The sequence below is a fragment of the Tupaia chinensis genome, unplaced genomic scaffold (genome assembly GCF_000334495.1).
Source record: "Tupaia chinensis unplaced genomic scaffold, TupChi_1.0 Scaffold148884_1, whole genome shotgun sequence".
Taxonomy (NCBI): domain Eukaryota; kingdom Metazoa; phylum Chordata; class Mammalia; order Scandentia; family Tupaiidae; genus Tupaia; species Tupaia belangeri.
The window spans coordinates 988,959-1,005,819 of NW_006208732.1; the positions used below are offsets into that span (position 1 = coordinate 988,959).

The window sequence follows — 16,861 nt, forward strand, 5'->3', positions numbered from 1 at the left end:
TTAGTGGTTCCAGAGAGAGGCAAGAGTAAGTGGGAGGCCATGGCCAAATCAAGTTAGTTGAGTATGAGGCAGCACCAGTGACTGGGAAGGGGAAATAATAAGGGGAAAGTCAGGAGGTGAGGTCAGAGTGATAGCCAGGGACTACGCTGTGTAATCATTTTTGGAATTTAGAATGTCTTTGGACTTCGTTCTGGAATATCATTTTTGAACGTTTAAGCCAGCCTATTGTCCATCTTCCTGCTTTGCTCTCTTTACATAAATCTGTAACAGATGATCATAAACATTTTGAAACATATTTCTTCAAAGATGTAATAGTATTAAAAAATTCTTTCACATTTGACACCAAACCTGGGACATTTTTATTTTATTTTTATTTTCTTTATCTTGATATCTGGCATTCTTGACTAAATCCAAATTTACTTTACATTGATCGCATTGAATAATTCTGTTTCTGGCAAGTGATTTATAATCTGTAAGATCTGTAGATTGGGTTCCTATAGGGTTTGTGTGTATGTCAAAGAGGGGAGGGAGGACTCTTCACTTTCAGAATTTTGTGAACACATGCACACACACAGCTTGCTTCTCAAACCACACGGTCTGGGACTTGAACCACATAGACAGTCATATGAGATTCAGCCACTTTAGCTGCCACACAACTGACTGGCCCTAGATTTGATTTGGATTGTGTAGCTCCGTATGACACCTTTCAACATGTTTTCATTGTGCCCTTGTTCATTTTATTATTTCTCTTAATGGAGTGCTCAGATGGAATAAAATATTCTCACTGTAGACTTACTAATAATTTACTCTAGGTGTATTTAGGTTGTGTTGGACTCAAAAGAGTATTTTGATTTTAATGTAGAACTAAGGAATTCGGTTCATTAGTATTGCAATTTTAGTTTTTCCATTAAATTGATATGCGTATTTTAAACAGGTCTCTTAGTATTTCTTGCCGCAACTGAACATTTAACAAAAGTGTTTGCTTTTGTAACATTCTGTTCTTATTTTGAAATCTTTGATTAAGAACACTAATTGAAGAACTCAACAAACTCATTTACTAAATTCTATAACTCATTAATATTGCTAGTTCTTATTAAAGATTCTAATGTTTCATAATTCATTTACTAATCTTACTGAGATTATATTCACTTTGTCTTCCAGATAATTAATAGAAATGTTCAGTAAGGTCTTATACTCATTTGAATAGGATTTTATCTCATTACACAGTATGAAAAGCAGTGTCCTTTTTTTCCCCTCCCAAATCTGATTATATAACATAGCATCTATTCTCAAAGACCATTGGAAATATTGTACATAACTTTCATGAATAACTGAATGGTTAGCCTTCAAAGGATATCCAAGAGAAGTAGGAAGAGAGACTCACAAAATATTCAGACAAGAAGCCATTTTAAAGCTGAGGTGTGTCCAGGCCTGTTCAGGGAAGCTATGCTCTGAACTCCATCTTCTAGACTCCCAAAATATTCAGACAAGTAGAGGGGAGATTTTGTCACAGAATGACCAGAAACCACTGCAGAGGCACAAGAAACATGAGAAACCTAGAAACTATCTCTCCTCTAAGGGAAAAGAACAGTCCCTCATCGTCCACAGACAGTACAGTTGAACTCTTGGAAATGTCTGATAGAGAATTCAGAATTTTCATAGTGACAAAACTAAACAAGATGCAAGAGCTGAGAGATATTGAACTCCAGAAGACACAGGAGAAAAGAGACGAGTTCCAGGAGGTGTTGAAGTTCTTCCATGATCTGAAAGAGGAAATACACTTCAAAAAAAGAATCAAATGGAGCTATTAGAGATGAAGGCTGCTATTCAGGAAATCAAAACTCCTTCAAAAGTATTAAAAGCAGATTAGTCCATTCAGAAAATCAAATCTCAGATGTTAAAGGCAAAACCTCTGAGCTAAAAAAAAAAAAAACCACTTAGAAAATAATCCCCCAAAATGAGAATACTATACCAGAAATACTAGACAGCATTAAGAACGCAAACATTCAGATAATTAGTATCTCAGAAAGTGAGGAAGCTAATAAAGGCATTGATAATCTATTCCATGAAATCTTGGAAGAAAAATTTCCAAATCTAGAGAGGCATTCAAACATCCAGACCCAAGAAATACAAAGGACCCCTAATAGAATCAACCCAAGAAGATCTTTTCCAAGGCACATCATAGCCAGACTGGCCAAATCTACAAAGACAAGATACTAAAATTGTCAAGAGAGAAACGCCAGGTTACTTATAAAGGTTATCCCATCAGACTAACTTCAGATCTTTCATCAGAAATAATGTGAGCAGGGACCAGCAGCTGGTGTAACGGCTAAGTCGCTGGACTCCCATGTAGTTGATCACAGTTCGAGTCCTGGACCCTGTGGCTTAAACTCACGCTGGGTGCGTGTGTGTGTGTGTGCCCAAGATCACAAGAGGAGAATGGAGGAGAAGGGATTGCAGCATGGCCGTCCCGCCTGGGGGTTGATTTCTCGCTTTCTGTCTCTCTATCTCTCTCTGTCTTTCTGGAGAGTGCACGTGCCCTATAGCAAAAACATCTCCAAAAAATAAAAATAAATAAATAATGCCAGCAAGGAAAGGATAGCAAAATATATTCAAAGTGTTAAGTAGAAAACAGTTTCAACCAAGAATACTCTACCCAGCAAGATTATCTTTCATATGGAAAGAAGGATAAAAACATTTTCAGATAAACAAGACCTGAAAGAATTAGCCAATAGCAGACCCACTCTTCAAGAAGTTCTGTAAAGGGTGAGCTACCAGGAAAACTAAAAACACATACAGAAATAAGAGGACAAAAAGACAATCAAGAAAATTACTTTAATGCTAGGGGCAAGAAATATCAATAATAATGTTGAATGTTAACTTCCAGGATTTAAAGAAAAAGATTGGACCACAGCAACACTGCATATTCAACAGAGAGTTTGAACATAAGACTGAACAGGTGAAATAGAATTTTAGGACTTTTGAGTAAAATATTACTGATTTTTTTTACTATGCTTTGTTTTCCCAATGTAAGTATTTTATTTTCTTTTGAGGTGTTGATAGGTTCAGCAATCTATTAAAATATTTTTCTTGTTTGTTTCTTTAAATGGAAACATAAATTTTTCTTCCTTACTGACCCTTCTAGAATTGGAAAATATTTGGGAGTATTCTTATTTTGTGGCAGAAGGGTTAGTTGTATAAGTTCAGTAACGCTTGTTGCTCTGAATTGGAAATTGCAAATACTCATTATTGGACAGGGCTTTGACTGGAATGTCATAACTGAAGATTAATCAGAAAACTATGGTACTGAGGTGGATTTCAAGTAAGCCAACAGAAGCTCTTAGAAAAATGGCCCTGCACCATAAATAGTTCTGCCTGGCAGAGAGGATTAGAGAAGGTATATGAAAGAATTTATAACATAAAACAACCTAGACTTTTCCAGCCCAGCATTGTAATCAGTAGAAATTACAAAAGAGCAACCACACCAGAGGATTTTCTTGAGAAAGACTTTGAAGGAAGAGAAAGAGATTGATCTTTGCTAGCAGATGGTGTATCACAGAACACTTGGTAGGCAGGCCTGAATTGAGATTTATGTGTGACTTGCGTGCTTGACATTTGCTTTTCAACAATTTAAGTAATTGACATGTAAATATTTTCTCAAAAATATTTAAAACCGTACTTTCTCTGTTGTTAGAGTCACAAACAAAACTATGAGAAATATTTTGAACTGTATTTTTAAAATTCAGCATTTTGAAATTTTGAGAGTTGTTTATTAACTGTCAAAAACTATGGAGTATGAGCAAAATTTTTTTGATATGTAAAGTAAATGTTTGTAGAAAAATGTAAAAATAAATTAAAAAATGAAAAAAAAAGGAAGAAGAGTTCATAATCATTATGATCAGCTATTGGCCATTAACTCGGGCTAATAAGGTTGTAGGAAAATGGGCACTAAGCCTCCATCAAAGACCCAAAGCAGGTCCAACCCTTCAGTGCTCAATGAAACAGAGAGAGGCATTTTTTAAATATTATTTTTAATTTTATTTTTAGTTTTTAATATAGGAAATGTGCACTCACCAGAGAGACAGAAAGAGAGAGATAGAGAGGAAAAGCGAGAAATTACTTCCCTCCAGGGGGATGGCCACACTGCAATCCTTTCTCTCCTATTCTCCTCTCTGGATGTGGGTACTCATGCACAGGCACCCAGCATATTTTCAAGATGAGGGGTTCAGGACATGAACTGCTCAGTCAACCATGTGAAATCCAGCCACCTTAACTGCTGTACGACCTGCTGGTCTGCTTCTATTCTATTTTACACTGGAGAGCCCAGCCAGGGCTATAAGATATGTAGATAGAAAAAGAAGCTATGAAAATTGGAAAAGAAGAAACAAGATTTTCATTATCACAGAAGATAGGAATGTATATATAGAAAAAGCAAAGTTGTTGGTGAGAGAGGAAAGGAACATTTATTACAGAGTGGCCACAAAGAGAAGAAGTGGGGAAAAAGCAGTTAGCGTAATGGCTATGTCGCTGGACTCCCACATAGCCAACGGCGGTTCGCATCCCGGACCCGGTGGCTTAAAACTCAGGCGCGTGTGCGTGCGTGCCCAGGATCCCGAGAGGAGAATGGAGGAGAAGGGATTGCGGCGTGGCCATCCCCCCTGGGGAGTGATTTCTCGCTTTCTGTCTCTATGTCTCTCTCTGTCTGTCTGGCGAGTGCATGCGCCCTATAGCGAAAACCTCTCAAAAATAAATAAATAAATAAATAAATAAAAATAAAATAAAAAGAGAAGAAGTGAAAATATCTTTGGTCAGCCAATTTACAGATGCTTTTATAGAAGAAGGGCAATACCATGAGGCTAACAGCTATCTACAGAAAAGCTTAGGCTGAGTTCATTTTTAGTGGGGACAGTGGTATAATCAAGCTATTTATCTTTCAGGTAATTTGTACTCCAGGCAGGAATTTCAGTTCCATGGGGTAGACTATCCCTCATTGTTTCGAGCTTTAGGTTGCATGTTCATACCCTTGGAATTCCTGAGACCTCAAACAAAAACTAAGACTAACAGAAAAACAATTTTAATCAACAAGATGGAGTCAGTCTGGCTAAAGCCCCTATTACAAGAATTCATTCAGAGCTGTCCTTCAGACCAGACAAATAGATTTCATGTAAGAGTTTAAAAGCAGGGGATTGGTCCAGCCAAGTGGCACTGTGGTTCAGGCGGCTGGATCTCACTTGGCCAGCTCTGTGATTCAGGTCCTGGTCCCAGCAGTTTGAAAAATATACCAGGTACATGTGTGTGCGTGCAGTGTGGCCATCCGCTATGGAGGGCGCTTTCTCGTTGTCCCCCTCTCTCTTTGACTCTGTCTCTCTCTGGCAAATGCATATGCCCTGTAACAAAACTAAACAATACAAAGTTTTAACAATTTTGAATGAGGAGATCCTTTTCAGGGAAAGGAGACAAATTTGTTATAAACACGGAGTTAAAGGGCAAGGAAGTTTCCACACCACCATCACGATGGAGCAAAAGGTAATGACATCAAGGTCTCCATGCCTGTGTGTAACACATGTGCGATTGTGGTAGTCATTGGAAAAAGGATGGAGAGAGCGTGGGTCATTTTCCTGTGGGTAATTCTCTTAGCTGAGGGTTTCTCAACCTAATGACTATACGTTAGAATCATTTGTGGACTTCCAATAACATTGATGGCAGAGTCCAAAACCTAGTTCTAATTTAAATTGGTCTGTTTTAGTCATCAGGACTTTTTTTTAGAGAGAGATATTTTTACTATAAGCCATGTTTACTTGAAAGAGAGAAGAGAGAGACTGAGAAAGTGAGAAATCAACTTCCTTTCCCCCACAGGGAGGATGGCCACACTGCAATCCGTTCTTCCCCATTCTCCTCTCAGAATTTTGGGCATGCACGCACACGCACCCGGTTTGAGTTTGAAGCCACCAGGGTTGGGACTCAAACCACAGTCGACCATGTAGAAGTCCAGTAATGTAACTATGATGCCATCTGCTGGTCCCAGTCATCAGGACTTTTAAACTCCCTACAGGAAATCCAAATATACAGCCAGTGTTGAGAACCACATTTTTAGGCACAGGATTCAGTATATGATTTATACCTGTTACTCAATTGCTTTGGATTAATGCTTGATTTCCATTTTGACTTAAAATTTAAGGCTTTGGGACCTACAATTAGCATAATGGCTATGTCACTGGACTCCCACGTAGTCAAACATGGTTCGAGTCCCTGACCCGGTGGCTTAAACTCACACTGGGCATGTGTGCGTGCGTGCCCAAGATCCTGAGAGGAGAATGGAGGAGAAGGGATTGCGGCATGGCCATCCCCCCTGTGGGATGATTTCTCGCTTTCTGTCTCTTTGTCTTTCTCTGTCTGTCTGGTGAGCGCACGCGTCCTATAGCAAAATATAACCTCTCCAAAAAAAAAAAAAGTTAAGGCATTATTCTAAAAGCCAAATTTCTTTTTAATTAACTTGATTTTGATGGATATATTCACACATTGTTTTTTAAACAAAAAAATACGATTACATATGAGATTCAATATGATTCTAATTAAGATGCTAAGGGAATAATTCAATATAAAAATTAGTAAAAACAGCTGAAAATAATATAATGAGGGTCTGGACTACTGGTAAAATAGAATGCTTCACTTGTAGAATGATAGCAAGAAATACAGAGAACTTACAAATGAATAAATGACAATACAGTATATTAAAATATCTGCTATGACAACAAATTAAATAAAAATAACATAAAATGAAAATATATTTGAGAGCTATACTTGTCATTTAAATTTTAAATCAGTTTCTGTTTAAGAGATGGATTAAGTGTATTGCTCTTTGCCAGAATCTAATTAAAGTCCTAGTAAGGTCAAAAACAATTAGCAAAAGTTAAAAGAGTTAGTCGATATAAAAATTTTAGAATAGTTTCTGGCATGTATCAGGTACTCAGAAATGTTACATATAATTAATGATACTATTTACAGTGGCACTAAGAAACAGTGTTATTATAAACAGATATTAGATAAGGGGGCAATAGTATTGGATCGGAATGTTGACGACTCTTTGAAATAGAGAATTTTTTTTAATCATCTGGATAGTTGCAGAACTAACACAGAAAGGGAAAGCAGCTGCTGGGGGTGCCTCTCTTCTGCCAAAATAGAGATGTGACTCCTAGTTTTCCATTAGCTGGAAAAGTCGTGGGACATAAATCAAGTTGATGTACTAAAAACTGTCCATACATCAGTTGCTCAAATTATACTGTACATTCTTCACACGGCATAGCAGCAGCTGAAAACCCAGATAAAACCTTAACAAATTAAAGAATTAAGGAGCTATTCCTGAGTGAACACAGAGAAGGCACAAAAAAACGTAAGGCAGGCATCATACTGAATAGTCAAACTATAGGAGTGTTCTTAGGGACAGGAATGAAAGATACAGATGCACACTCTCACTGTTCTATTCTATATCGCACGGAAGAGCTTAGCCAGGGTGATAGATAAGAATAGAATGCATGAAAATTGGAAAGGAAGAAACAAGACTTTTATTATCCCAGAAGATATGAATGCATAGGCAGAAAATCCAGTAGAACATACACATGGTCCCTGACTTACAATGGTTCAACTTAACAATTTCACATCCTGGACCCGGTGGCTTAAATTCACACCAGGCGTGTGTGTGTGTGTGCCCAAGATCCCAAGAGGATAAAGAAGGAGAAGGGATTGTGGCATGGCCATCCTGCCTGGGGGGTGATTTCTCATTTTCTGTCTCTCTGTCTCTGTCTGTCTGGTGAGCGTATGCGCCCTATAGCAAAAACTCTAAAAAAAAAAATTAATTAATTAAAAAAAAATAACACCCATTATTTTCTTGGTACTCTAGTCCAGTCTCTGCAACCTGGGAGGAAAACATAACTATTTGCAGATGCTATTCTGCACCATACTGCATACTGTGTGGGCCCACAGAGTTCCAGACCACCATGGGGAGCACAAGAAACACTGATTTCCAGATTCTTTTCATCTGATCATCTCATGTTTTCTAGCAGTACTTCATGCAAGAAATATAAAGTTCCCAAAGTGCTACAACAGGGTACATTTTAATGATGAAATCCTCAGAAACTTCTCTGATCTGTTCTTTCTGCTCTACAAATAGATCAAGCACCTTCACTGTAAGAAGTCTATACTCAGTCTTCTCCCCTTGGCTTCCATAGGTGGCTTCTTATTTTAATTTCAGTTCAAATGTCACCTTGTGAAGAGACTGGCCCTATCTCATCAGGGTCTCTTATGAGCTGTGGATATTGGCAAGCTACTCAATGTCTCTGGGCGAAAAACCTCTCCAAAAAAAAAGTATCATTATAAAACAATATTTAAAGTAATCAATTGTCTATCTACATAGCATCATCAAAGAATTAGAAAGTATAATTTTACAATGTATCATTTCAAATAGTTCAAAAATATAAAATACCTCAGACTAAATATAACAGAAATATGTATGGCACTTCTAGAGAAAAGTTTTAAATATATTAAGTGAAAATAAGAAAAAGATCTAAATAATGGTATCTGTCTACCATGTGTCCTTATGAACTAGAAAACTCAATACTGTAAAATGTCTAACTCTCCCTAAAACTGTCTATACATTTAGTAAATTCCAACAATACGTGTGTTTCTATACATCCCCGTGCAACCTAACAAGCCAATTCTAACATGTATTTTTAAATGTGACTTGTCAAGAAAGCCCTCTCAAAGAAAAAGTTGGGAGAATCTGACTTCCCAGCTTGTAGAACTGTTCGTAAGGATGCACAAGACAGAGCAGTACTGCTTCTGGGACTGACAGATCAATTAAACAGAGCAAACAGCTTAGAAAAGGAACCACACAAAAAGAAATATGTGATACGCTGCAGAGTTGGTATTATAGGTTACATATTATTGGCAAAGGTGAGGAGTTTTTCGTAGGTAGGGTTGAGATATTTTGGCTTTCATACTGGAAAAAAATAAATAAAATTGGGCCCTGACCTCCCACCATTGATGAACACCAGCCAATATAAAGTCAAAACTATTCATTATGTACAGGATAACTTGTAGAATTTCTTTGTGACATCGGATTGAGTAGAGTCGCTAGCCATAGAAGAAAAGTTTCCGAAATTCAAATGAATTTAAGAATTTCAACACATTAAAATACGTTCCTTTTTTTTTCTTTTTTTTTCTTTTTTTTCCTTTGGAGAGGTTTTTGCTATAGGGCACATTCGCTCACCAGAAAGACAGAGACAGAGAGATAGAAAGTGAGAAATCACCCCCAGGGGGGATGACCATGCCACAATCAATCCCTTCTCCTCCATTCTCCATTCAGGATCCTCCATTCAGGATCTTGGGCACACATGCACACGTGCCCAGTGTGAATTTAAGCCACCGGGTCCAGGACTCGAACCATGGTCAGCTACATGGGAGTTCAGTGACATAGCCATTATGCTAACTGCTGGTCCCAACACATTAAAATACATCCTTAAGACAGGACATAGGCAGACTACAGAGTGTGAGGAGATATTTTCCCAACATCTAATCAACAAAGGACTAATATGCAGACTATATTTTTTAAAAGCTCCTGTAAATCAATAGTAATAAGAAAATATAATTTAAAAATAGGCAAAGACTTAATCACTTCACATGATAGAAAATCCAAAGAGCCAATAAATATGAAAATAGGTTCAATTATAGTATTAATAAAAGGTGCAAATTAAAACCAAAATAAGGAGCTGTCCTATATTCATGAGAATAGCAAAAATACATTAAAAGTCAGACAGCATGCAGTTTTACCAAATTTATAGAGCAACCAAAACTCTCATAATTTCTGGCTGCCATGAAGTGGGGAAATCATATGGAAAATATTAGGTAATTTATAGGAACATTGAATATGTGTATAAGCCAAGATTCAGAAGTTCCAGCAGTAAGAACTGTATCACAGGGATACATTTCCAATTGTACACTGCATACATGTTGAGGAAAGTCACCAGATCTGGGACTCGAACTGCGGTCGATTACATGGGAGTCCAGTGACATAGCAAGTACGCTAACTGCTGGTCCCCCTTGAATTATTTATAAGCACATGATTCTTTCCATTTCACATCATTAATGATAACCATGGTCCTAAAATAAATTTTCTTTTTTAGAGGTTTTTGCTATAGGGCACGTGCGCTCGACAGACAGACAGAGAGAGACAGAGAGACAGAAAGCGAGAAATCACCCCCCAGGGGGGATGGCCACGCTGCAATCCCTTCTCCTCCGTTCTCGTCTCGGGATCTGGGGGATGCACGCACACGCGCCTGGTGTGAGTTTTAAGTCACCGGATCCGGGACACAAACCGCGGTCAACTACAAGGGGGTCAAGCACCATAGCCATTACGTTAACTGCTGGTCCCCCTAAAATGGATTTTCTATGCTCTGAATTAATCCTACTATGTTACATTCTTTGGAGTAAGGCTTTTATACAGGTAACAACGTTATCAGCTTTGGGCTTGGTTAGATGCGGATTCAAGAGTCTGGTGACTTTGTCAAATAGTGTTTTGCCTTTGAGAAGGGAATGTGATCGGTTTTTGGGTGTGTAATAGGGGACAGTAAATTATGGGAGTGTGCTGCAATACCGTGACCTTTTCAGTATTCAGTAGTCTGAATAGCTGGTCTTTCTATCCCACTTGATTAAAGCTCCACTAATCATTGAGAAAGTTAATGCAAGATAAAACATTTTTTTTTAAATGGCGCCGCATTAATCCTTTCATATGGCACAAGTTGGAATGGGAACTGTTAAACATTTGTAACAAATTTCAATGTCTCTGCTGCAGTTGCAAATCCTCAGACAGCGGCCATTGACTTTGGTTGATGAAATCGCGACCTGATAAAACCTTGATTCAGCACTTCTTAGAATTATAGCATATTACAAATATACCTGCCATGTACAGAGAGAAGACATGACCTTGGGAAATAACATCAACGTCCCCCTCTCCCACAGAGGATCACATATAAACTGTCTCCCCTGAGAATCCTATTTACAAAGATGTCCAATGACATCCATTTAGAATACTTTTCAGTGACTTCTTGCAAATCACAAACCCCAATAAGAGTTCCTATTTACATTAATTAATTTCTAATTACTCTAATTCTGTGTTGAGCTGATAACTATATCTTGCTGACTATTCAATAAAGACTTATTAATTGAGGAAGAGTTAATTAATTAACATAACAACTAACCCTTTAAATATAGGAGGTTTTCATACACAGCCAACTTTTTAGGATCTTAACTTGCTAAAAGTTTCTACAAAATATTCAGTTAACTCTTCTTTTTGGATGATATGTGGGAGAGAGATATCATACAGTCTTTCTCTTTGCATGTCTTTTTCACTTATCTCCCTCCCAACCTTAACTACCAGTCTACATGCTCGCCCTATCAGGCAACAGGATGTCCCAATGATCTTTTTTTTAAAAAAACTGTATAGTGCTTATTGAGACTTACTGATAAAAAATTAATTTTGAAAGCGTAAAATCTTACCAAAATAGAACATTCTGATGTCAAACTTAAAATAGTACAAATAGGAACCAGCAATTGGCTATGTTGTTGGACTCCCACGTAGTCAACCATGGTTCAAGTCCCGGACCCGGTGTCTTAAAATCACACCAGGTGCGTGTGCATGGATGCCCAAGATCCTGAGAGGAGAATGGAGGAGAAGGGATTGCGGCGTGGCCATTCCCCCTGGGGGTGATTTCTCACTTTCCGTCTCTGTCTTTCTGGGGAGTACACGCACCCTATACCAAAAAACCTCGCCAAAAAAAAAAAAAGAAAATAGTACAAATAAAACATTTTTTAAATTGAGATTTAATGTAAGAGGGAGAAGGACATGTAGCTCAAAAGTTTATAAAGCTACAGTGATGTAGAATGAATGAGTCTAGAGATTTAAGTGTAACACGAAGGCTATGATCATTAGTATTTCATTGTATTTGCTAAATGAGTAGATTTTAGGTGCTTTTATGACACACAAAAAAGTAACAATTGATTTATGTAATGAGGTATGTTAATCTGCTTGACTGTGCTATTAATTTCACTATGAATATCAAAACATTATATTACATTCCTTAAATATATACAATAAAATATATTAATAATAGAGTTAAAGTAAGTTTATCTATATTTTAAAACATTGAAGTAGTCATTATATTTTAAACAGATATTCTCTTCTTATTTTAGAGTATAGTAAGAGTTTTAATCATCAATATATAAGTTGTATGATTGTGTTTCTGGAAATAGTTATTCATATCATTCATAGCAAACTTTCAATGTCCGATACCATGTAAACATTCAATAAATGCATGGACAGTGAATGAATGAACAATTAATGAAAACGCAATGTTGATTACATTTATTTCATTGTTTTTATGACAGAACCAAGTTTTCAACGAAATTGTTTTTAATGTACCACAGATTTGAAAAGTAGAATGATCAATAGTTACAGTTAAGAGACTAGCATATGACTGGACATATACACATAAATAATTATTTGTAGGAGTGTCAGTCAATTAGTTAAGAGAATATTAGTTAACTATCATTTCACTGAATGACCAGAGTTTGAATGGAGTTGAACTTAAACCAGATGTCTCAGTTAAAAAGCAGTTTTGTTTTTACTGTTTTAAAGCCAACCTGGCTTTTTCGTTCTCAGAGATTTGAAGTCTTAATGTTTTGTTTTGATTTTGAGGGGTTAAGAAATACCATTTCAAATTTGTTTTTTCTTTTCATCATAAGTCTTTTAAAGAATTATATATATATATATTTTTGAGAGATTTTTGCTATAGGGCGTGTGCACTGGCCAGAAAGACAGAGAGACAGAGATAGAAAGCAAGAAATCACCCCCCCAGGGGGGATGGCCATGCCGCAATCCCTTCTCCTCCATTCTCCTCTCGGGATCTTGGGCACATACACACACACACCCGGCATGAGTTTAAGCCACTGGGTCCGGGACTTGAACTGTGGTTGACTACATGGGGGCCCAGAAACATAGGCATTACACTAACTAGTGGTCCCAAGAATTATTTAGTTTTTTAAAAACATCTTTGGGCCAGCCTAGTAGTTAAGATGGCTAGATCTCACACAGCTGACAGCATAGTTTCAGTCCCAGACTACCTGACTCGAAAAATACACCAGACAGGCGTGCAGATGGTGTGACCCGGAGCTTGAGCAGCTGCACGCAGATACCCAAGGTCTGACAATGGCCGTGAGCAAACTCAGAGGTCAGAAGTCCAGTGATGTATGCTTCACATAGCCAGTCAAAAAAACTCCAAAGCTAAAAGCAAAGCAAAGCAAAAGCAGTTACTACAAATTGTAAGAAGATAAGCATTGTGAATAATTAAAAAGTTTAAAGAATAAATAAAGCTTTTGTAAACATACAAAAAGAACTTGCACACTTTTCAAGAGGCCTTTCTCTTGAACCTCTGCAGAAAGGTCTGATTCCTCAGCAGCATCATGAAAATTAACCTGTTAATATTGGTGAAGCTACAAGATTAATGGCTCAGTTGTAATGCAGTTATGGTTTATCAGATTACTCAAAAGTTCGGAACCAGCAATTAGCGTAATGGCTATGTCGCTGGACTCCCATGTAGTCGACCGTGGTTCACGTCCCAGACCCGGTGGCTTAAAAATCTCACACTGGGCGCGTGTGCGTGCGTGCCCAAGACCCCAAGAGGAGAATGGGATTGTGGCGTGGCCATCCCCCCTGGGGGTGATTTCTCGCTTTCTGTCTCTCTGTCTCTGTCTCTGTCTGTCTGGCGAGCGCACGCACCCTATAGCAAAAACCTCTCCAAAAAAAAAAGTTCAAGAAATTACTTTTTATTTAAAAAAACAGACTTGTGTACATGCATGCCAAAATTTTATAAAAAAGGAAAAATGAAGGAGAAGGGGTTGTGGCATGACCAAGTCTCATGAGGAGTGCTCACTCACTTTCTCTCTCTCTCCCCCTGCCCCTTCTTTCTCCAGAAAACACATGCATCCTCTGGCAAATTAAAAAATTAGAACATCTTTTTTATTCTGTTTGTATATTATAAACTCAGAGTATACTCATCATCTTAAAGTAACTTTTTTCTAACTTCTATTGGTTCTTAAATCAGAAATCTTAACTTTTATCCAAGCAAAATAAGTCAGAATAGTTGGACTAATAAACATACGTGTACCTGATTGTATTCTCCCCATCTAATTAATATAACGTGATTTTTCTTCTTAATTGCAAAGTACTTTATATCTAGTAGGTACAAAAATGTGTGTATTTAATTAATGAACGTCTTAATATATCCAGATTATAGTATACTTCCTTATTCATTGTTTTATTCAGAAAAATATTTATGATGTGTCTAGAAAGTATCAGAGTTGTACCAGACATTAGAGATACTTTGTTAAACAGAGCATAAAAGTGGCCTGATATTAATAGTTTATATTTTTTGTTGGTAAAAACAAAACATAAGCATCTACACAGTTAGTAAATTATGTAATCTCAGCTGATAAAATAAATTATGAACACAGCAAAACGTATTTAATAGATAAGAAAATAATTGAGGCTTATGTTCTCATCCTGTGCTTTCCCATTTAGTGAACTCAAGAGAACTTAATCTATATAAGGAAAATGGGATAATAGCGGTAATAAAAAATTCAGTAAGAGTACATCAATATTGCTGGGGGTTGATTCTGTTGATACAGGTCTATCCTCAACAATTGCTCTTGTTCAGTGTAATTTGGTGGCACCTTTTGAATATTGCTTTATACTTAACAAATAATAATTCACTTTCTATTGTAAATATAATAGAAAACAGGATTATTTTGTTCAAAATTAGGTTAATTTTTTTATACAGATCCAAGTAGCAGTATTGACTCACTAATCAAGTGTCAACTTTTTAATATTTGCCCCTTCTATTAATCTACCAATAAAGATGAAGCATGGATTAAAATACTAGCAACTGGGACTGTTCTAGATATTCATAGTGTAGAACTAACTGTTTATGCTGTCCGAAAGGCATGGTTGGGAATATGAATTTTATTTTAATATTTAATATTATAAAATTATAAACATTTTGTGATTATCAGGATTTATACATTTAAAGAAAATAAATTAGTTATAATTTAAAGGAAACTCAAAATCCCCAAGCAGATCTTTCTTTGAATTTCAAACAGGGATTAGAGATAACAGAAGTTGCTGTCCCTTTTGCCATGGATTCTAGCACTCCGATCAATCAAAATAGAGAGAAGATAAAATTAGGCTCTCTTGCTAAAGTATTCTTTTTTCTTTTTTTGGAGAGACTTTTTGCTACAGGGCACATGTGCTCGCCAGAAAGACAGAGAGACAGAGAGACAGAAAGCTAGAAATCACCCCCCCAGGAGGGGATGGCCACACCGCAATCCCTTCTCCTCCATTCTCCTCTCAGGATCTTGGGCACACACACACACTCACCCAGCGTGAGTTTAAGCCACCGGGTCCGGGACACGAACTGCGGTCGACTACATGGGAGTCCAGTGACATAGCCATTACGCCAACTGCTGGTCTCTCTTGCTAAAGTATTTGTATGGCACTCAGATTCAGAAAGCATCACTTCTGCCCCACTGCACGATCACACTTATGAGGATCAAATGATATGGGATTGAGGATCAACCACAGATGGGGCTCTATTAAATTGTAAACAGAACCTACATTTTGGGATCACTCTCCCACGTATTAATTATTGAATTCCAAATTATTTTGGATGTTTTTCCTAATGCACACATTTATGAGAGCTGGGAATATTTACAAGGGACTGTTCTCTAGCTAATGGCAGTAAAGAGAGGAAGAAAAAGAAAGAAAAGGGAGCTCAGTTTAGAAACTTGATTCATTCATGGCTACCTTACATTTTTATGTCTCTGATCAAGACATTTTGTTACAAGGTAAGGATTTTGCTGCTTAGAGACTGAGTCTACATGGCTGTTGTTTTATGTTAGGAAGACTGTCATTTAAAAGCTTAAAGGGATTTCTGTTTACTAAGTGTTAAAACTTAAATTTATCTCTGTGCCATTTCCCTTTGGACAGTGAAAGATAAATCATTCAGTAGAGCCCCGTGAGTTAGGCAAGACCTGAATGCGGGAAAGCAACCAAAAAAGGAGAATTTATGGATCAAACATTTAAGTGTTCTATTTCCAACGTAAATTTGTTCTTTATTGTAGCAGATTTATATCTCTGCATAGGCTTCACTTAAATTAATGTTCGTTTGGTTTTTTTTTTTTCCCTAAAGAATTTAGACTATCCTATGTCTTTATGTCATGGCTAATTCTTGCAAAGTTGGGCATGTTTTGTTTAAACAACGGTTCCTGGGGGATCTGGAATGTAGAGCCTTAAAACAAGAAGGACTTTAACCTGATAGGCTCTTCACCTATCACAGAAGAGTCAGCGAAAACCTGGGCTGCAGTTGGCAGAACGCAGCCTAAATGATGAATAATAACGTAAGAATTATGCTCAGAGAGCACTGTGCTATTCAACAACATTTTTAGATCTTGAAAACATACCAACATTGAACTATTGTTCTATGATCACTCTTACAGAAGCACATTATGTGACTATGCACACCTGTGGAATTCACGCACTGCAGAAGTCGGCCAGTGTGGAGACAGATGGCGGCTGGCTGGTTCCCACCAAAGGAAGGAGCACCCTTGTTCCCTTACACAGAAGTACTCTGTTAAAGGGGCACTTCTTCCATTTGCCTGAAGAGATAGATGACGTTTTCAAATCCAGACAGAGGCTCTGAATATGATGACAGAAGATCTGACAGTATCCATGGAGATGGGAGTTGAGATTTCCCTA

At 37.3% G+C, this 16,861-nt stretch overlaps 1 pseudogene; it reads left to right on the forward strand.

Moving 5' to 3' along the window:
- The first annotated feature begins 13,258 nt into the window (after positions 1–13,258).
- LOC102474423 (uncharacterized protein C8orf59 homolog) lies at positions 13,259–13,568 on the forward strand (annotated as a pseudogene).
- The last annotated feature ends 3,293 nt before the right edge of the window (positions 13,569–16,861 follow it).